This window comes from Sus scrofa, chromosome 4 (genome assembly GCF_000003025.6).
Source record: "Sus scrofa isolate TJ Tabasco breed Duroc chromosome 4, Sscrofa11.1, whole genome shotgun sequence".
Taxonomy (NCBI): Eukaryota; Metazoa; Chordata; class Mammalia; order Artiodactyla; family Suidae; genus Sus; species Sus scrofa.
In genome coordinates, this window is record NC_010446.5 from 35,787,012 (window position 1) to 35,808,676 (window position 21,665).

At 43.3% G+C, this 21,665-nt stretch overlaps 1 long non-coding RNA gene across 2 annotated transcripts in view; it reads left to right on the forward strand.

Moving 5' to 3' along the window:
• The window catches only part of LOC102160303, a 134,228-nt gene continuing 113,161 nt past the window's right edge, over positions 599-21,665 (forward strand). For both annotated transcript variants that reach the window (XR_002343180.1, XR_002343181.1), the window contains exon 1: positions 599-2,642. This is a non-coding gene — a long non-coding RNA (uncharacterized LOC102160303). The remainder of the gene's footprint in view (positions 2,643-21,665) is intronic.

Here is a 21,665-nt window from a genome sequence, read left to right on the forward strand (position 1 = left end):
CCATGAACTCCACATTTAAATTATAAGTTCTGTCAGTTAAAAAATGCTGTGTGCCACTAATATAAGCATTTACAAGTTATATACACGTACTCTCTTGTAATTATAAATTCCTCGCAAAAAGAGACATTAAAAATTGGATAAGAGAAAAAATTCTAATATTTTCTCTCCACACTCCATTAGATAATTTTGCACTTGGAACATACATAGCTTGACTTTGGAACCATTGCTCTGGGGTATAGAACTTGGAATTCTTGCTTCCCATTTGTTTTTCTGTTTTGGGGGACTCCTTTTGGCTGCATCTGGGGCATGTGGAAATTCCCAGGCCAGGGATCAAACCTGCAACAGCAGCGCCCCAAGCCACTGCAGTGACAACTGCCTGATCTTTGACCTGCTATACCACAAGGAAACATCCTCTTTTTTTTTTTTTTTTTTTTTTTTTGTCTTTTTGTCTTTTCTAGGGCCGCACCCGCAGTGTATGGAGGTTCCCAGACTAGGGATCTAATCAGAGCTGTAGCCGCCAGCCTATGCCACAGTCACAGCAATGAGGGATCTGAGCCACATCTGTGACCTACACCACAGTTCATGGCAGTGCCGGATTCTTAACCCACTGAGCACAGCCAGGGATCGAACCCAAAACCTCACGGTTCTTAGTTGGATTCGTTAACCACAGAGCCACGACGGGAACTCCTCATTTGTTTTTAATTAAAGAATTTCTAGCAACTCATAGGTTCATAGAGCTATGTAAATTACTAAAAGGATGTGAAATGTATAAAGGGTCCATGCTCTGTACAAAATAGGTTGCAAAGCATGTGAAAAGTGTAGTGGCCTTATAGACTGGTAAAGGGTGTGTGGCAGCATTTTTTGAGTATTTAGCACATGCGGTTTGGAACATTATGCTGGGACTTAAGAGAAGTTAGGATCGAAGGAGAGATTTGCATTAATATACATAAAGGTAATCTTCGAAACCTTAGAAATAAATGATACCTTTAAGGCAGTATATAGTCAAAAGAACAAGCAGCTGGGTATAAACTTTGGAAAGCCCTCACTTTTAGGATGGGTAGTGAAGAAGCTAGGAACAATAACTGAAGGGGTCAGAGGGGTATCAGGATGTATAGGCCTGCAGAGAAGAATGGTCAAAGGCTGGGTATCCAGGGCCATGAACTACTGTCCATTCAAGGGTGCCACTTTATGCCAGGCTGAATGAAACGTTCTTAACAGCAGGGGTCATCCTTTACATGCTTCCCTGAGGTCAAAGGAGTGTGGTTTCAGGGAACTAGAAGGGGTAGAAGCTGAGCAGCAAGGAAGGAGCAGGCAGACCACTGACTGGAAAAGCAAGGCATCGCATGGCAGATGTCCATCCATGCCATCAAGGCCTTTCTCCAAGAGGCGTGAAGCACTGATGGCTGGGAAAACCAGTCTGTAGTTGGCAGAAAAAGTACTGGCAGTTTGAAAGATACCATGAGGGCATTTGCTTTTTAGGCACAATAAACTTAATTTGTAAATTAAAATACTGTATATAAAATATTTAAAAAAGATTAAATATGCCATCTGAACCCATGCTCTTTGATGCTTCATTCGTCGGGCATGTGTAAAGCACACTAACCTTTATTGATACCATGAAAACAGAATGTACCTTGAATCACTCACTCACTGTTGGTTGAATAAGGAGATAACAGACCTTGTGATATACTTATGGCCACTGTTTAACCTCTGAGATCCATTTTATTCTTTAAAAAATGCGAAAGTGGTTATTTTTTGAAAAAAATTCCTGAAAGAGGAATTTCTGGGTTAAAGATGTACCCAAAAGCTCTCCCACTGGCTGTCCTTTGACATAGGTTACAAAGCCATGTGTCCAATATGTTTGCCTAGGAAATTGGTGGAGGGGCCATTAGGAAGCTCTTGGTAGCACTGTAAGGAGTCTTTTAAGTACATTGAAGTGCTTTTGTTAAAGTGTAAAGCACTTTGAGGGTTGGGTGGGTTGCAGTATACTTGTGTGTGGTTTCCAGATATGAAAAGCTGATTGTTAACTAGTGATAGTTTATGAATTAGAATGGACTCAAGACTGTTCCCCAGCAGTTCCGTCATGGCTCAGCAGTTAACGGAACCCGACTAGGACTAGTATCCATGAGGGCGCGAGTTTGATCCCAGGCCTCACCCAGTGGGTTAAGGATCCGTGTTACCATGAGCTGTGGTGTAGGTCGCAGACACAGCCTGGATCCTGAGTTGCTCTGGCTGTGGTGTAGGCTGGTGGCTACAACTCCATTCGACCCCTAGCCTGGGAACCTCCCAAAAAGGAAAAAAAGACTGTTACCCAGAAGAGCAACACTTAGTTACCTTTTAAAGTGCTCTCTCCAGAGGGAAAGAATTAAAGTCCACAGGTCAGGAACCATATGTGTGACCCTAGATATGCCTACCTGTGTGTCAGACATGTGAATGTCAAATAGTGTGTGTCTCATAGCAGGAAGAAAATACATTAGATGTAGCAGAAATAGCATAGCCTTCTTTCTCAACCTACAGGTAAACCAGGATTCATACCTATCACTGCCATTTAGAATCCGAGTGACTTTAAGTAGTAAACTTAAGTCACATCTCTGCATCTCAGTCCTTGTCTCTAAAGTGAGGATAACCACCTACTTTACTGGGTAAGTGAGTATTTACCTCTATTCTTGCACCTTGTAGAAGTTAAAACACAAAAATACGGCTCTTTTTAGCTGTCCACAAAGTTATTCTTCCCTGGAAAAGGTGGCTGTGAAGATGCATTGTTAGACTAGGACATCCAGTTTGGGTAGGTGTGAGTGTTTCAAATATTTGATGACTGTAATATTTTGAATGAATAGCAGTGATAAATGCCTTAGCTCTTAGATGTTTTGGAACTTTTCTTCAAAGTTACCTTGTTTTTTATTAGTTTTGTTGGGGGTAATTAATTTTTAGTTTTTTGGAGTAAGAAGTTCAGCCAATATAGACAGATATGTAATAAGTAAAATCCCTTTTTCATTCATACCATGCAAGTAGTTTTCCTTTTGTTTCAGTGTTGTTGACTGCTGGGTTGATGAGTTTGTGTTTTGATTTTCAGATTCAAAATGCCGCCACTATCTTTTAATGATTGTTTGCATTGTCTATAGGTAGAAATTTCTATGATCAATGGTCAACCTATTGACAAAGACTGCTCCTGAACTAAACTGAATCCTTGTGATTTAAAGCACCATAAAAGCTCTAACTACAATGTTCACAAACTCAATATAAAATCAGATTTTAATTGGCTTATAAAAGCCCTGCCTCTTTAATGAAATGCCACAGACTGCTGCTATATGCAAAAGCTTCCAGTGTGAGGGAGGCCTGCAGCTTGATGTCACAGCTCAGCTTTCAACACTATTTCTGTAAGGAAAATGAAGCTTACTAGCATTTTTTGGTCTAGTTCTTAGAAGTCTAACACAGGCCTAAGAGAATAAATCTACTTGTTATGGGCTATTGTGACTATCAGATTCCTGGGATTAAAAGGAAAAATGCATTTCCAAGAAAATACTTTTAATGCATCTGTGACCTAACACAGGTCTCTGTGCCCAATGCACAGTGAAGCCAAACAATACCAAAACGTTGGAGTTTGCAGCAAAGATTTGTTGCAAGGTGGTGCAAAGAGGCTGGAGGCTCATGAAACTCCCTGAAGGCTTTCAGGGAAGTGAGGCGAGGGAGGGGCATGGTTAATTGTTACAGATTTCTTGGTGTTAGATTCTTTGTTCTTGTAGCTGTCCATATAGGTCAGGTCACGATGTTCCTGTTATTCTCTGTTCAGATCAGGTCATGGTCAGGCTGTTTCGGAAGTTCCCAGACTAGGGGTCCAATCTGAGCTGTAGCTGCTGGCCTACACCACAGCCACAGCAACACAGGATCTGAGCCACATGTGCAACCTACACCACAGCTCACGGCAACACCAGATCCTTAAGCCACTGAGCAAGGCCAGGGATCGAATCCACATCCTGGATACTAGTCGGATTCATTTCTAATGTGCCACAACAGGAACTCCCTAGGCAACATTCTTTTACAAAATGTGCAAAGCGTGACTAAGCATAGGCAACAGCACAAAGGTTAAAGTAAAAGGAGCAGATCTAACATGGAGTCAGATTTGTTCCTCCCTGTTAGACATTAAGGCATTGAAGTGACCTTGAAGTATAAATACAGAGGTTTGACTCAATATTCTAAGCTGGTTTTTCATTAAAATAATTCAAAGTAAAATAAAAAGTCCAGGAATTCCTGTTGTGGCCTAGTGGTTAACAAATCCAACTAAGAACCATGAGGTTGCAGGTTCAATCCCTGGCCTCGCTCAGTGGGTTAAGGAGCCAGCATTGTCATGAGCTGTGGTGTAGGCCGGAGACTCAGCTTGGATCCCGAGTTGCTGTGGCTGTGACGTAGGCTGGCGGCTACATTTCCCGATTAGACCCCTAGCCTGGGAACCTCCATATGCCATGGGTGCGGCCCTAGAAAAGACAAAAAAGAAAAAAATGTCCATGTCAGATATTCCCACTTTTAGGGTTGAAACTGGTTGGTGCCCAGTAAACAGTGTGTCTGTCCAAAGCTGATTTTTAGCTTTACCAACCTATATGGCCCTGCCAGTCACCATGTTAAAATACTTCTATCCAGTTAGGAATACCCACTAGCCTGAATACCTGGAGTGTTCCCCACTGCTTCAGCACCCTGCCCTTTAGCCTGCCACCAGCCTCCTAGGATGCAGCAGTTAAGATCACATACTTGCAGTGGCCCAGCATCTGGTCTGAATAGCCCATGGCCTCTTAATTGTTAAATACCATAATTTGAAGGTTCATCCCTATGTGTCAAAGATGGCTGAGTGGAACAGCAGTGAATACTACAAAAACCTACGTTTGGCAAATTTTTTCTTAGTACTGAATACAGGAGTGTGGTGAGTAGTTTAAATGGGCAAATGCAAAACTGCTGGGAACACCAAACCTCAGGAAAAACATAACATACATGCTTAGTTCTCTTAACCCTTCTGTACTGTCAAATCTTCTCGCTCATATACACGTTGTTGTTGTAGTTGTTGTTGTAGTTGTTTTTTACTGTGGCCTGAGAGGACACTGCCCTTATTGTTTTTATCATTTTATCGTTAGAATATTAATCTCCAAAGATGTAGCAATCTGTTTTAATTTCTGATCATTTGTGGGGGATGGGGGCAGTGATGGTTTATCATTTGGACTGAAGCAGAATGGTGGGAGAATTTAGAACATGAGCTCTGAATTCTACCTCTTACCTCTGTGACCATAGGTAAATCACTCAACCTAGCCCTAAAATAAGGATGATTAATAAGAGTTAATTGCATCTTAAATGTGATAAAAGTATTAAGTTCTTAGAGGAGAGTATTCCACAATTGTAAGCCAAACACAATAAGCAACCTAATTATCTGACCCTAGATAAGCTCTTTGAATATTTGGTGTCTGAATTGTTGGAGAGTGCCAACTGGCTTTGGGAAAGTGACTTGATCTTTCAGTAAGACAAAGGTAACACCAGCCTCCTAGTGTTGTTTTGAGGCTTAAATGAGATAATGTGAAGGAACCTGCAGGACAGTTTACTCAGCAGATTAATTGCTGAGTGCCTTTATGGGATACATCAGTAGAGCACATAGACAATTTTGGTGTTCGTGGAGTTGACACAGAGTAAAACTAAATATTGATTTTGAATCAGAGAAGGCAAAGAAATGTCACATATATGGGTTATAAAGTCACATATGGTTCTCCTTCATGAAGAGAGCAAGTTTTATTCCCCACAAAATTACTGAAGCTTTCTACTCACCAGCTGCTACAAAGGTTATATTGTAAAACAAAGGGCAGGTGTTGGTGACTGAGCAATTTATTGATGCCTGAGCATGAACTTCAGGCTACCTTTCTGGAGCATGGACCTGAGTTGTGCTAGAATTGATCATGTCTGCAAAGTGGTTATCCATTCTGCTAACTTTTATGGGAACATATGTAAAATGAAATCTGAACTGTATCTCCAGTGATCTGGAGCCCTAGGGGTCTAAACCAAGGCTCCAGGGCACCGGGGATATTTTGTAATTTCTCCTAGTTCAAGTCTGTGCCTGGAAGGGGTATGGGAAGTGAACAGGTGGTTTTATACATAGTGTCAACAAGGAGAGTTTGTTTTTTGGAACCATGGTTTATAGTATCAATACTTCAAAGTTCTAAGGAGCCCCTGGGAAACTAATGTGGAACAGATTAGGGAGAGGATGGGAATAGGCTATGAAAGCCTTCAGACCACAATGCAGTTCTCACACCTTTGAGGAGAAAAGTGAAGAGAAAGGAAGAGTTGAGTGGAAAAACCCTCAGATTACAGCACAGTTCTGAGAAGCTTCCGCCAGACCTAACTTCTGACCCCAAAAGTTGTCCAGGAAAGGAACCCTGTGGAGGGCAGGGATGGGCCAGCACTACACCCTTGGTGTATATCAGTGGCTAGAGGCATCATGGGGAGGGGAGTGAGAGAGCACGGCCTCAGCATGAAGGCTGGTGGACCCAGAAGGGCAGCAGCTGGGGCTGTCAGTCAGCTAGACTTCCCACAGCTGGTTAGTTGTCTTGAAGAGGATTTTGGCAGCATGGTTTCATGGGTGCTGCAGACCCTAATTGCATACTTTTGGGGGAAAACTGTGGCATATGAAGGTAAGCCCTTAAGAATTCTTTAGGCAGAAGGACCCACATCTAGATCATTATTAAGTACAGGCACTGGGGTGTAGCCTTGAGCATAGTAGGAGAGCCCCTGCCTTCATGCAGTTTGTCATCTATGGGCAGAGAGGTAAGTGGGTACCATAAAGGAATATCACAGGTTTGTGCTCCTCTGCATAGGGTGGTCATTAGGTTATTCCCTGGAGGCCAGGTAGCCTAGGCTTTGCAGGCTGAAGAAACAGCAAGTACAGAGGCCCTAAGGCAGCAAAGAGCTTTGCCTGTTTTAGGAATGGGAAGGGGCCTTAAACGCTGGAGTGAAGGGAACACTCCAGGGACAGGGTGGCATGGAATGAGGTTTAGAGGTGAGCAGAAGCCAGATAAGGCAAGGCTTTGTTGGCTGTGTTGGGACTTTATTTTAAATGCAATGGAAAAAATTGAAGATAGAGAAGGAGAGTGACGTGCTCTGATTTACATTTTGTCAAGAGCACTCTTCCTGCCATATGGAGTCATAATTGTAATCCAAGCGAAAGATGTTAACTTGGACCTGAGTGGTGGCAGTAGAGAAGTGAACTGATGTAGAAGTTGCTTTAGAGGTAGAACCTCCTGGGCCTGCTGATGGCTTCTCTGTGGATGAAAGAAGAAGAATCAGAGATGACTCTGAGGTTCCTGGCTTAATCAGCTGAGTAGACAATGATGCCATATACTGAGATAGTAGAAAAGATGAGAGAAGAAACTTATTTGGGAGGAGTTTGCACTCACTAAATTAAGAACTCAGTTTGCACATGTTTAGGTTACTTGTTGGCCAAGTGGTAATGTCAAGTACATTGTATTTAAAGCGCCTGTGTCTAGGTGGACATGGTTCTAGTGCAGAAGTTGAGCTGGAGATATCAATTCCAGAGTTGTCAACCTATGGAAGGTATTTAAAGCTATAGGACTGGGTGAAATAACTTAGAAAAGAGAAGAGGGTGCAGGCCCATGCCCTGAGGAACCCTAGCATTCAGAAGTTAGGTAGAGGAATAGGAGCCAGGAAAGGAGAGAAGAACCCGGGGGCGGGGGGTGGGGTGTGTCAAGCAGCTCAGAGAGAAGGGTCCTCCAGGAAGAGAACACTCGCTGTTCAGCACCTCAGAGACCAGGGCCAGCAAGACAAAACTAGAAACGTGCTGGCAACATGAGGGCCTGTTGATGCTCTTAATACCATAACGGAGCAAGAGACCTTCTCCCACCTCAGCCAGTGCTAGCAGCAGCTGCAGGAAGGACAAGCTCAGCATGTGGCCCTCGGGAACATAAGACTGACACTGAAATGAGTAGAGAGGTCTGGTTCTGAGATCCAGCTGCACCGCCTACCACCAACGAAGGCATCCTGGCTGTGGGGCAGAAAGCACCCCTGCATATCACCTGCACAGTAAGTCGAAAGCCAAAACCATCTCTCATCATTTGTTTTGTAAGAGTGTTACAAACTTGATTGCCTTTGATAAGCAGATGACCTGGGGAGCAGCAGTCATACCAGAGTATCGGAGTCCTGGAGAGGGCCAAAAATCACCCTGTGAAGCTCAGGGAAGATGTGCTTGTCAGAGATGCAGTAACTTCACCAAGAAGCTTTAGGCTGAAATTTGAGAAGGTGGGGAAATTGAGGCGTTACAACCCTTGGTTATTTATTCATCGGAAAATGTGTGTGACATAGCAAACAATTGAAGAATCCCTTAATTTGCATGGAAAAAAATGGGGAAAATCTGATTTCAAGCTAAGGAGATTGTATTAAGATGTTAAGAAATCATTTCCCAGGTTCCCCTAAAACATCGGGCTCAGACTAGAATATGGAAGCCCTGAAGTAAGGGTTAGCAGGGGGACAGTAAATGTCCAAAAGTGGACAAAGTACACCTAAAGCCAGACCCCTGCATGAAGAAGCATGATGGGGGGTATTTGGGTGGAGATGAAAGGAGAGAGAATCAGAAGTGATATCACCGTGGGAGCTCTATAAAACAGGGACCACAGGCCATTCCCAGCATCTGCAGGCAGTGGTTTCCTAATCCCGATTCCAAAGAGGGGCAAGATGTAATACAAATAAGAATGTATTTCAGCTCTTTGAGCCTTTATTAGAATGTTTACTCTGCTAAAAGTGCATTTTCTAAATTTTTGATGTGTCGGTTTCATCTTGGAGAAGATGAATGGTGGAGTTTGAGTTGTGGCATGGTGGATTACGAATCTGACTGCAGAAGCATGGATTTGATCCCCTGCTTGGCATAGGTCACAGCTGTGGCTCTGATTTATTCCCAGACTTGGCAACTCAGGTGCAGCCATATTTAAAAAAAAAAAAGAAAAAAAAAAGTGGAAAATAAGGGTCAACTATCTAGATATACTCTTCTCCAAGAAGGAAGACTACATTATTGCTGAGTTCACAGTGACATGCACAAAACTGTTGGGAAGAACAGTGGGAAAGTATGAAAACTCACACCAAAAAGGGCAAACACTGTGAGCTTCTAGCTAAGGAGGGCCTGGATAAGCAGAGAACTCAGCTCCAAGACAAGGTGGAATCCAGTTCTTCAATCTAGAAGGCTTGCCTTTCATGATGTGTAGATTACCAAGAGTTTAGAAAACTGCAGATAGGATTTCATGGCCAGAAATGAAAAGGGACTGTGCTGCCCTAAAGAAGGCAGTTCTGTCACATAAGCACATTGACTGATGTGGTAGGGAAATGGCTCAGCTGCCTCAAGGGCCCTGGCAGTGACAGAGTGCTCCAGTGGACAGGTAAGAACTGGCAGCAAGGCCTAAACCTGTGAGCCTGAGGCTTTCTGAGCAAGGCTTGTCAGTAATTGGAAATTGTGTGTGGAAAGCAAAGGTTAAGGGTAGAGAGTGACATAAAGAACAGCCGAGAAGAAATGGAACACTGTGATGCGGAGGGATTGGTAAAGAAAGACCCCAGAAACAATGGGGACCGTCTAGAAAACATGGCTTTGTTGGCAGGTTTCTCTGTTCTAGAATCCAGCTTTTCCTGTTGGGTCTGCTTGTTGAAGGGCAGACCTGAACTCTAAGCCAATCCTGGTGGGTCAGATTGACACCTGACACTGAAAGCTCTGCTTGGAGTGCACTGAGCCACGCTCAGGATATGGGTCATGTGTGTTACCAGGCCACGTGCCGTCATCTAAGGCTTTGAGGTGGCAACATCGGATGGCTTGGTTTGCATGTTACAAATGCAGATTCCTGGTCACCCTTACCTTCCTTCTCCCCAAGCAATGCAGAAGACCTAAGGGTGGAGGGAGCGCTAGATTTTCATTGCATTTCAAACATGGTCCTGGAGTTACCTGGTGGCTCAGCAGGTTAAGAATCCAGCATTGTCACTGCTGTGATTCAGGTCACTGATGTGGTGTGGGTTCAGTCCCTGGCCCCAGAACTTTACATGCTACGGGTGTGGCCGGAAATCAAAAACAAACATGGTCCTCAGGCAATTCTTTCCAGAGATTCAGAACCACTGAGGGCTAATAAGTCCAGTCTGCCAGCACCTCTTGTTGCCCAGGGTCCTTATGAGTATGTGGGCTTACAGCCTGAAAATACCTTTTTAACTACCAAAGCTTGGTTAACTTATGGGACAACAGATGAGATTGCCTATAGAATACAGCCTTAAGGAAAAGAAAGTTACACTTTTCTAATAGTTAGATTTGCTGTGATTCATAACAATCCTGCATATTAGGAAAATACAAATGCTCAGGCCTCATCCCAAACCAGCTAAATCAGGGTATCTGGGGTGGGACCCAGGCATGGTTTTGGTGTTTTGGTGTTGATTTTTTTTTAATGGCCACACCCACGGCACATGGAAGTTACTGGGCCAAGGATTGAATCTGAATCTGAGCTGCAGCAATACCAGATACTTTAACCCACTGTACCAGACCAGGAATCAAATTTATGCCTCTGCCTTGGCCCAAGCCACTGTGGTCAGATTTTTTTTTTTTTTTTTTTTTTTTTTTTTTGGTCTTTTTTCGTCTTTTTTAGGACCGCACAGGCACCATGTGGAAGTTCCAGGGCTAGGGGTCAAATCAGAGCTATAGCCACTGGCCTACACTACAGCCACAGAAATGCCAGATCTGAGCTGCATCTGCGACCTATACCACAGTTCACTGCAACACTGGATCCTTAACCCACTGAGCAAGGCCAGGGATCAAACATGCATCCTCATGGATACTAGTCTGATTCGTTTCCACTGAGCTATGACAGGAACTCCCTTTTTATTTTTATTTATTTATTTATTGCAGTCAGGTTCTTGACCCACTAAGCCCCAGCGGGATCTCTGGTTTGGGGTGGAGGGTTGTTTGTTTTGTTTTGTTTTAAGCTTTCTAAATAGTTCTGGTGTGCAGCCATGGTGGAGAACAACTGCTGTTTCAACGTCAGAAAAGTATGATATTTAAAAGACTATTCTGGAGTTCCCGTCGTGGCTCAGTTGTTAATGAATCCAACTAGGAACAATTAGGTTGCGGGTTTGATCCCTGGCCTTGGTCAGTAGGTTAAGGATCTGGCATTGCCATGAGCTGTGGTGTAGGTTGCAGAGGTGGCTCGGATCCTGCGTTCCTATGGCTCTGGTGTAGGCCGGGGACTACAGCTCTGATTAGACCCCTAGCCTGGGAACCTCCATATGCTGTGATTGCAGCCCTAGAAAAGACAAGAAAAAAAAAAGACTATTCTACATGATATCTATTTCTTTGCAAATGAACAAATAACATCTTCCTATTTGTTCTCCATCAAAAATAGTGCTCTCAAATTTAGAAAGGATGAAACAAACATAGTTGAAAGAACACTCCATATAAGTAGCTGTACAAAATGTATTTGTCTCTAGGCCCTAAAACCTTGCTTTCAGGGCACTTAAAAGATTTGAAGATGTAACTGAGGAGTCCTAAGTTCTTATAACTCATGAGAGATGAGAACAGCCCAAAGACAGAAGTCAAGAACATGTCAACTCAATTGTCCAAATAGAGACTCATGGATGGTACAAACCAATAAGTTTTAATCTATTTCCTGGAAAAATTGTAGAATGCTTAATTAAAAAGAGGATTTGTGAAATTTTAAAAAAGAATCAGTAAGAAAGGGCGGATCGTTTCCTGTGTGGGTAAACTTAGTGTTGCTGGTGATGGAGGTTATCCCTACATCTGACAAGGTTACTTGGAATATGCTCACACTCTGTGAAGGAGAAATGTAGACTGAGTTATTAATGCAGTTTGTGTGAAGTTACAGATGCTTGAATAACCATATCCAAAGGGATCTATAGTCTTCTTTCTGGTTCTAAAAAGATTCTATAAACTCTTGATTATGGAAATGCATTTTAATGTAAAGAATATTGCCCAAAGTGATGTTATGTTCTAACCCTGGCATACACATATAAATATGTATCCCAGCACAGCCTTCCACATTGCTTCCTTCCAAAACCTCTCCCTGTAACACTGTAAAATAATATACTGGCTTGGGCTTCTTGGTCTCTTGGTCCAACCTCAGCTGTTGTTTTTCAGCTTTAACTTTGGTGACTCACTTGTGCTCAGTTCTTATCCAAATATTGGAGGACCATTTTAGTACAGCCGAGCTGATTTGTGTTCCCCTATAGATGTCCAAGGCTCAGCCTGCTGTTGTGCGAGTACATCCACCTTCTGTCTCAGACAGGCTCACCACCTCCTCATTGAGTGGTCAGGCTCTAAGTGCATCTGTAGACACCTGAGAACTACATTTTCGAGATGTCTGCTTCCCAAACAATCACCTGTGGAAAACTTCATTTTTATCCCTACTAAGTAGCCCAGTTCTCCAATCACATGAATTTGCTGGAATATTTTTGGAGAAAGCCAGATTTATTGAAGAGCTGATGGGTCCTTTAAAAATGTCTTTACTGCAGAAGTAGACACATTAAAATGAATATAAATCATCAGAGTGAGAAGGTGACATTGAGTCAGGAAAGTGCATTTGTTAGACCACTGCTTCAGCTGCATCTAACAGACGTGCAATATCGGTGGCTTAAACAATATGGAGGCTCATTGTTCTCTTACTGATAGTCTGAAGGCTGGCCACCTAGGACTTGTGTGGTGGCTCCATGGTGTCAGAGACCCAGGCTCTCTTGTCCTACTGCTTCATCATCTGTAGGGGATGGCCCTCATCTGCGTCGTCCATATGGCCACATCCTCGGCCCAGGTGGAAGAGAGAGGCAGAGGCAGGCCATGCCCCACCCCCCCAACAAGATGCAACCAGCACTTACACACTCACCAGCCATGAGGAAAGCTGGGCAACCAGTAAAAACAGAAGAGGGAAGAAAGAAACAGACATTGGGGAACAGCAAGTCATCTCTCTAGCTTATTCCTGGAAAATAGAACATTTCAGAAGTGGGAGTGGGCAGACCAGGGAGGGGGGAATCTTCTCATCCAGAGAATGACATCTGGCTTAAAGTGTCTAAGTCACTATCATTTGGCTGTGCTCCCCCCGGTTTTCCTTTAGAGGGCATCAGTCAAGCTGAGGGAAACACTAGGGACTCAGGAGCCCTTCCTCCTGGGGACTCTGGCCCAGTGAGTGAGGTGGCATTGCAGTTACTGACCCAGGCCCAATCAGAGCCGACCCACAGCCCCCTCAGGACATAGCAACGACTGCAAACAAGATTCTGGGCTGGGTGAATGGTCAGAAACTGGAAGGAGGAGATTCTCCCAGCTGCAAAGCGAGTTAAAAGGAAAACCTGTTTTCCACGGGTTCCTCTTCAGTGTGCGAGCATTCTGCCTTCTCACCATCACCTGCCTTGCTTGTCATCAAAGCATTTGCAGTCCATCCCTGGGTTCTTTGCTTCTACCTTTAGGCTTAGTACATCCTTTCCTCCCTTTATTCCTCCAGTCGCTTAAACCATTTTGAAGAAATATACACTCCCCTTCCCCCATGTTTCTTTTTTAAACAAAGAGAAACCTGCTTCTGTTACCACCAACAATAAAGCCAGAGACAATTCTGTCCTTTAGGTTCACATGGCGAATCTTTTTCTGTGTGGAACTTTAATTAGTTTGAGTGGGAGGTCTGTGCCCAAGAAGCAGCACCGTATCTCGGTTGCACTCGGTGGAGCAGATTTTTTTTTTTCCCCCTTAATAATTCTATTTCAAACTGAATGCTGCTTGCAGTTTTGGTATCAGAAGTGTGTTATTAGACAACAGCTCCAAGTCCTTTCCAGGTTGGTAGCAATACCGTGAGCAGACAGATTCCAGCTAGGCCAGGACAAACCCTGTAAGAGAAGTGCTGTATGATTTACAGTGCCTTCCACATGCATGGTCTTGTGTCAGCCTCACACTCATCCTGGCAATAAATAAATAATATCACCCCCACTTTGGTAATGGAAAAAAAAAAAACAAAAAAAAAACAACCCACCATGCTGGGAAAGGTTAAGTGACAGGATGAACTAAAACTGGGTCCAGTCTCTCCATGTTGCTAATGTAAGATGTTGGAAAACTGTCTGTGGTTAAAAGAGGGGGAGTATCTATTTTTAACAATGTTCTTTTCTTCTTGCCACCGTCCAAGATTGTCCTAAACTTTGATTTGATAGAAGTATTTTCCACAATCGTCAAAGTCAGTCTTTGAAATTCTTTTCTGCTCTGGGTCTTGTTTTGCTTTGAGGTGAGGATGGCAAGTACGGATCTTGCTTATATAATCTCTAGGTCTTATATTTCAGTTCTCTACCTAAAAATTTGTAGTGTCACTTTGATTCTGCCACAGTAAAGGAAAACAATCACTTGTTTCTTCTATTTAAAAGTTAGATATCTAAGATTAAAGGGACTATATATAAATGTTGTTTATCCACAAGCATTCTATTTCCTTTCTAATGGAAATGCTGGATGTTTTTAAGCAATATTATCTCTTACAAAACAATTTGAAAGGGGAAAAAATTGCACAGGTATAACAAAGACTTTTTTATAAGAAGATAGTTTTCACAAAAAGTGTTATTATCAATTTATAAGACTGCTAGAAAATGGATTTTATATTGAAAATAGCTAAAAGCATAGTCATTGTTTTAAAAATGCTTTAGGATGGGAGTAAATGTTCGATATTTCTTAACATGTATTGGCATGCATCTGGATGAGCTTTTTAAAAGAAAAACCCCAAGTTTTACAAAATCTAAGAAACTTTTAAAATTATGTCATTTATAATGTAAAATTAATGCACTTGAAATTCAGTGGTTGACTCATAGCTCCCACATTCATCTCTAGTTCTCTTTAGCTCATATGGTTCCCTTTAAAAATTAGTGATATCAGCTAAATGGGACTATTTCCCACTCCTGCCCACAGAGAAAAGTGCTTTTGTGAACATGTCAGCTCTTTTCCATCATTCCATGCCATTGTGGAGTGCAGCGGAAGCAGGTTGGCTGTTCATGCTCATCGCTAAGATTAGTACAGTTCAAGAGCAAAATCCAAATAAGATAACCTTAAATATTCCATTTATTTATTTTATGCACATCAGCCACCTTTTTAGTTCCAAGGAATTTTCTGTCTAGACTTGCTCTTCCAAGTCTTCCAGTCTAGCCTCTTTATTTTGGATCTGGGGACACGAAGGCACAGTGAGGCCCAGCAGCTCGTCCAAGTTCACACAGCTTGCAGCTTAGCCTAGAACCCAGGTCTGTGTGACTGCAAAGCCTTTGCTCCTTCTGCTACACTGCTTCACAGAACAGAGGTTATCTGCCCCAGTCATTTGGCTCATGCCCTTTCTACAGCCCACATCACTGTCACTCAGCAGTGCCCTCCCTCCATTGGTGTTATGCTAATTAGGAGGCAGTTTCACAAACGTTGTTTGAAAGCCCTCCAAATATGTGAGATGTGAAGCCCGCTACCATACTCTGCGGAAATCTTCTCAATTCTGCTCCTTGTAGTGAATTTAGGTTTCTCCAGCTGAAACAATTCTATCGTGCCTTTCTGTGATTTACTTTCTGGTTACCATCTTCTCGACACATTCCAGTTTTACTAAAATGGGACCCATCTAAAATGGGGCTCATCCAACTTATTCCTCAGCCTTGCATTCCCAATGTCCATGAATTCCATTGCTGTCTTTCATGTGTCCCAACCCAAAAAATTCAGTCACCTTTGCCTCTTCTCCATTCCGGCCAACCCCCAGCATCCAAGCAATTTCTCCCACAGTTCACCCTCTTTCTACTTCTACTACTCAAAACTTTTAACCTTGACTGTTGAAATAGTCCCTAAACTGGCTTCCTTGACTCAAGTCTCTCCGGAAATGCTTTCTTAAACTTCAACAGCTATACAAAGTCTACTTGCTGTTAGTTTGTCACCCCCAGATCAAGAAACGCCCAGTCCTGGGTTCTTGTCTGCATCTGCCAGCTCTGTGGCTTTAGGTGCGTGATTTACACCTTCGGCCTCAAGTTAGCCGCTTATAAAATGAAGCTATTGAACAAAACAGTTTCTAAAGAGCTGCCTCCATTTCTAATCTGCTGTGTATCTCCCCACTCCAATCTGCCAAATAGACTGCTTCCAAAGAAATCTTCCTAAAATACTGATTTTTTTTTTTTTTTTTTCTTCTGCAAAATCCTTCAGCTGCTCTCTCCTTTCACATAAATCCCAGCCTCCTGGCACTAAGGAAACACTGCAGATTGGCACTCAGCTCTCCTCCCTTAGCGCTCCGTGCTCTTCTCGAGCCCACACGCAAGCTAAACTCAGCTCCTTACTCCCTTTCCATCACACTTGCGCCCAGCTCCCACCTCTTTGCTCCTGCAGCACCAAATGCTTTCTACCACGTGCCAGGTCTTTGGAAGCTCCTTGCAAGTAGGGGCTACCCCTTCCTCATCGTCGTCTCCCACACAACACCTAGCGCATAGTAGGCAATCAAGAAGCATTTGAGTAAATTTATTCAGCCCAGAATTGCACTAAAATTTTTTTGGCTATCCCATCATATTCTTGACTCATACTGGGCTTCCAGTCAAATAAAGTCTTTAAGCCTATTTAAAATATAATCTTTAAGCCAGTTTTCTCCATTCTTTCCTTTTATCCACTTTTGAACTGATATTAAGAACTTCATTTGTTAAAGTTTAATTTTCAACCATTGTTCTTGTCTATACCTATCTTTTTGATTTTTGATTCTTTTATCTAGTTTATTGGCTTCCCATTGCGTCATCCTCAGGTGTGATGGATTTGCTGACTGTTTCATTGAAGTTGTTGATATAACCATTAAACAGGAAAACGACCAGTAGCTTTCCAGCTTGGCACCTCATTCTTTACCTTCACAATGACGTCTTACCTAGCAGTCTTTGGATACGGTTACTTAAGCACATATTTTGTTGTAATTTATCGTGTGCATAGACAACGAAGAATAATCTATGCATTCAATTCATTTACTGCAAGCCAGTCAAATGTAAGGCAGTGTGCTAGGTTCTGTGGAATATAAAGTGATGATTAGGATTTGGCCCCTTGTCCTATTTGAGCTTCAGAGAACAAGTAAGACCTGAACAGAGATCAGTGCAGTACAGGGTAGAGCATGAGGCCCAACATAAGAACTGGGTCAAAAGGCCATGGAGTCAAAGGATGGGGAGGCACGTTCCTGGCTGAGTGAAACTGTGTAGAGTAGAATTATCTTAAATGGAGATGAAGAGATTAAGGTACAGGCTAAACTGCTGTAGCAAGGAGAGTCCAAAATACAGAGGCTTTACCCCTGAGACAGGTCATTTCTCTCAGTGCTTGAGGTAGGCAGGTGGTCCAACCTTAGTTGCACGGTCCTCAACATGAGGCTTCCACTTGCATGTTCAAGGTGACTGCTTCAGTCCTCACCACTCCAGCCAGAGGGAAGGGAGATAGAGACCAAGATGTACCACTCGGTCACTTTAAGAACATAACAGAAAGTTCTTAGGTGGCTTCTATTCATGTCACACTGGTCTGCACTGAGTCTCATGACCACACCCAGCCCTAAGGGAGTCTGGGAAATCTAGTCTTTCACTGGTAGCCTCATGCCCAGATAAAACTATTACTTTTGAGAGAGAATATTGATATTGGAAAGACAATTTTAACAGTCAGCTGCAGGAGAAAAAGCAGAATTCTATGTGAGAAGAAAAACTCTAAAAGAGGCAGTAGATTGATTAATTCTATCTCAGCTGAATGGAGGTTATCAGAAACATAGATTTGAATTTAAAAGGAAAAAAATTAGAACTCTTAGAGTTCCCGACGTGGCGCAGTGGTTAATGAATCCAACTAGGAACCATGAGGTTGTGGGTTCGATCCCTGGCCTTGCTGAGTGGATTAAGGATCTGGCGTTGCCATGAGCTGAGGTATAGGTTGCAGATGTGGCTCGGATCCCGCATTGCTGTGGCTCTGGCATCGACCCCTAGCCTGGAAACCTCCATATGCCACGGGAGCGGCCCAAGAAAAATGGCAAAAAGAAAGACCAAAAAAAAAAAAAAAAAAATTAGTACTCTTAAGGAAGGAATAGGCTGTCTTTTTTTTGGGGGGGGGCGCACCTGTGGTATATGGGAGTTCCCAGCTTAGGGGTCAAATCAGAGCGACAGCTGCCCACCTACGCCACAGCCATGGCAATACCAGATCCAAGCCATGTCTATAACCTACACCACAGCTCACGGCAACACTGGATCCTTAACCCACTGAACAAGGTCAGGAATCAAACCCTCAACCCCATGGTTCCTAGTCGGATTCGTTTCCACTGCATCATGATGGAAACTCTGGAATGGGCTGCCTTAAGGGAGTTCTCAACCTCCAAAAATGGTCAAGAAAAATGGTAAGAAGAATTTACCCTCAGAGGGAGGATGGATAAAAGGTCAGCTTTTAGGGGTTCCCAGTGTGACTCAGTGGGTTAGGAACCCAACATAGTGTCCATGACTCAGTGGGTTAAGAACCCAACATAGTGTCCATGAGGATGCGGATTCAATCCCTGGCCTCACTCAGTGATTGTAGGTCACAGATACTGTTCAGATCCAGTGCTGCTATGACTGTGGCATAGGCCTCCAGCTGCGGCTCCAATTTGACTCCTTGCCCGCGGTCTTCCATGTGCCATGGGTATGGTCTTAATTAAAAAAGGCAGCCTTTAAGGGTGACTAGCTGCATAATTGTAGTTGGGATGGCAAGGAGAGGTCCAGGAGGCTGGCAGCCTACAAACTCAGGAAACTACAACCCTAGCCCCAGTGTGAGGAATTCGGGTGGAAGCAGTGAGAATAGGTGGGAGGAACAGATATAAGAGAGAAGGTACAGAGCTTGGCTGTCCATGTGTGCGTCTCTTAGGAAGGGCAGATCTGGGGAGCACATTAGCTTAGCCGCCTTAGAGAATTGGAAAGGGGGGGGTGCCAGGAATGGGTTTGCTGCATCTTCCCAAGCCCAGGAGATAGAACCCAGTTTTTACTGCATAAAACAGTGAGCATCGCAATAGGCTCTGCTCCTGAGAAAGGCATTTTTGTTCATGAGCAGGTGTTTTTTCTCACTCTGCCCTAATTTTCATTTCTGTTTAAATTCAGTAAAAGCACTACCAAAATTTAAAGTTATGTGGTTTGTTTTCCTTTGCCACCTCACTCAGTTCATCAAAAGTATCTGATCTGTTTTGAGCCTGCATCTCATCTCCGGCTTTGTATGTGCTCTGGTAGGAAATGTTTTGTGTAACAATAAAAATCATTCCCCTTGGTGGATGCTGTTGTTGTTTTGGGTTCTGCCCTAGAACAGTATTTCACATCTATTAAATACTAGCATTTACTCCACTAAGTAGATTCCATTGGTGGCCAGTTTATTTTGCAGACCAAGAAAGTCAAAGCTTGTGGCTCCTCATGGTCATTCAGGATCATGTCTAAAGAGTCAGCCATAGATGACCTTTCTCAAGCAGCCCCGCAGATCTCAGGGAGAGGAGAGGGAGGCATAAGTGGAAAGGCCTCCAATGAGGGCCGCCTCTCCCCTGTGTGTCTAAGACCCTCCTGTTTGGAAGGCAGGGATATCCATAATTTAGGCAGAATCACAGGAGCTTCCTTTGTATGCCTCAGTTTCCCCATCTGTAAAATAAAGAATTGTATCTAAGAGGATTGTCCTGAGGCTTGAGTGAGTGAATATATCAGAGACAGAGCTGCTAGTTACCTCACAATACCCCTTTTCCTCTTTTTTCATAGTAATGACTCCTAATCTTTAGCTGGGTACATAGCCTCCCAGAATAAAGACTGCACATTCCAGCCTCCCTTACAGCTGTGTCTGGCCATATAACTGTGCCCAGTGAGATATAGGCAGATGCTGCATGGCCGTTACCGTGAAAGGCCAGCTGGCATGTACTCTTTGTTCCCTCTTTCTTCTTTGTCCCTTCTTCTAGTCTGCTGTTGGAATATGGTTGTGATGTTTGGGGTGCTAGCTGCCATTCTGGGCCTGAGGATGGAGTGAAGGATGGAGCAAAGCTACTATGGCAGCCCCTGGCTACTTCTATAGTTTTACATGAGAGAAAGATAAATGACTGTCCTATGTAAACCACTGTGATTGGGACCTTTATTGTATGTTTGAACCTAATCTTAACCTATACAACATGAAAAGCAAAGTGATGTCTGGCATGTATTAGTCAATTCAGTAAGTGTTGGGTAAGTAATATTATTATTATTATTAGTGTTAAATAATGAGGTGAGGCCAAATGATAGAAGGGCTTGAAAAATCACAGAAGTTTGAACTCAAAATGAGGAAAACTTTATATTTGCTACCTCTAAAAAATGACTTGAGAAGAATTAAACTAAAATGAAACGCCCCATCATTTCTAGGACCATTCCATTAAGATAGAAGATCAGGAGTTCCCATTGTGGCGTAGTGGTTAACGAATCTGACTAGGAACCATGAGGTTTCGGGTTCGGTCCCTGCCCTTGCTCAGTGGGTTAACGATCTGGCGTTGCCGTGAGCTGTGGTGTAGGTTGCAGACGCGGCTCGGATCCCACGTTGCTGTGGCTCTGGCGTAGGCTGGTGGCTACAGCTCCGATTTGACCCCTAGCCTGGGAACCTCCATATGCCATGGGAACGGCCCAAGAAATAGCAAAAAGACAAAAAAAAAAAAAAAAAAAAAAAAAAAAAAGATAGAAGATCAGAGCTATGGAAATCAGGGGAGAGAATTGTATCAGAACCCTAGGCTAAGGCTTGTTATTAAAACTGCACAAAGTTTAGCTCTGAGTTGTCGGGCTACTTTAGCCCTGAAAGAACAGAAGCCTTTGTGGAAAGCCAAAGTTGAAGTGATGAAGGGTGATGGTGGTGGAGTGGGAATCAGGAAACAAATGATTCCAAGCTGCTTATGAGGGCTTGACAAGAAATAGCTATGAGGGTAAAGGAAAAGCAGATGTCAGAGATGACTAAAGTTGCACATCTGAGCCATTATAGAAGTCAGGTGTCTGCTGCTAAAATGCTGTGTAACAAATGGTCCCATATCTCAGTGCATTACAGTAATCAGCATTGATTCATTGCTTGTGGGTGTTCAGATTGGTTGTGACTCTCTTGGATGGTTGGAACCAGATAGGCTTAGCTGCAAGTTGCCATTTGTGTTCAGGTCTATTCCAAGTGTCTCCTCATTCTGGGATCAGAGGCTGTGTAGGCAGATTCATCTTGTGGCAGATGGCAGAAGCACAGGAGACCAAGGCAAACCATGAAAGCATATTTAAAGCCCCTGCTCACATCACCCCCACTAATGTTGCTATTAACCCAAGCAAGTCATGTGACTAAGTCCAAAGACAATAAGTCAAGGAAGTAGGCTGGCTCTACCAAGGTCACATGATGGGAGAAGGAAAGACTAGGGAACAAGAATCCAATCTGAAATACAAGTGATACCCTAGACATGGAAATTGGGAGTAGGATGTCAGGTTTCTTACAGTGAGGCATTCCTGGAACATGACAGCCATCTGTCTGGTGCAAAGAGTTCTGATGTTGCAGTCAGGAGATCTGGGTTCCAGATCTTAGTCTGGGGCGTACTCAGCCTTTCTCTTTTTGCTCTTTTCTGCCATAGGTGTTAACACTAGACCATTTTTCCCCTGCATCTTTCATCCTTTTTTCTTCCCCTCACACACTGTGGGTAGGATCC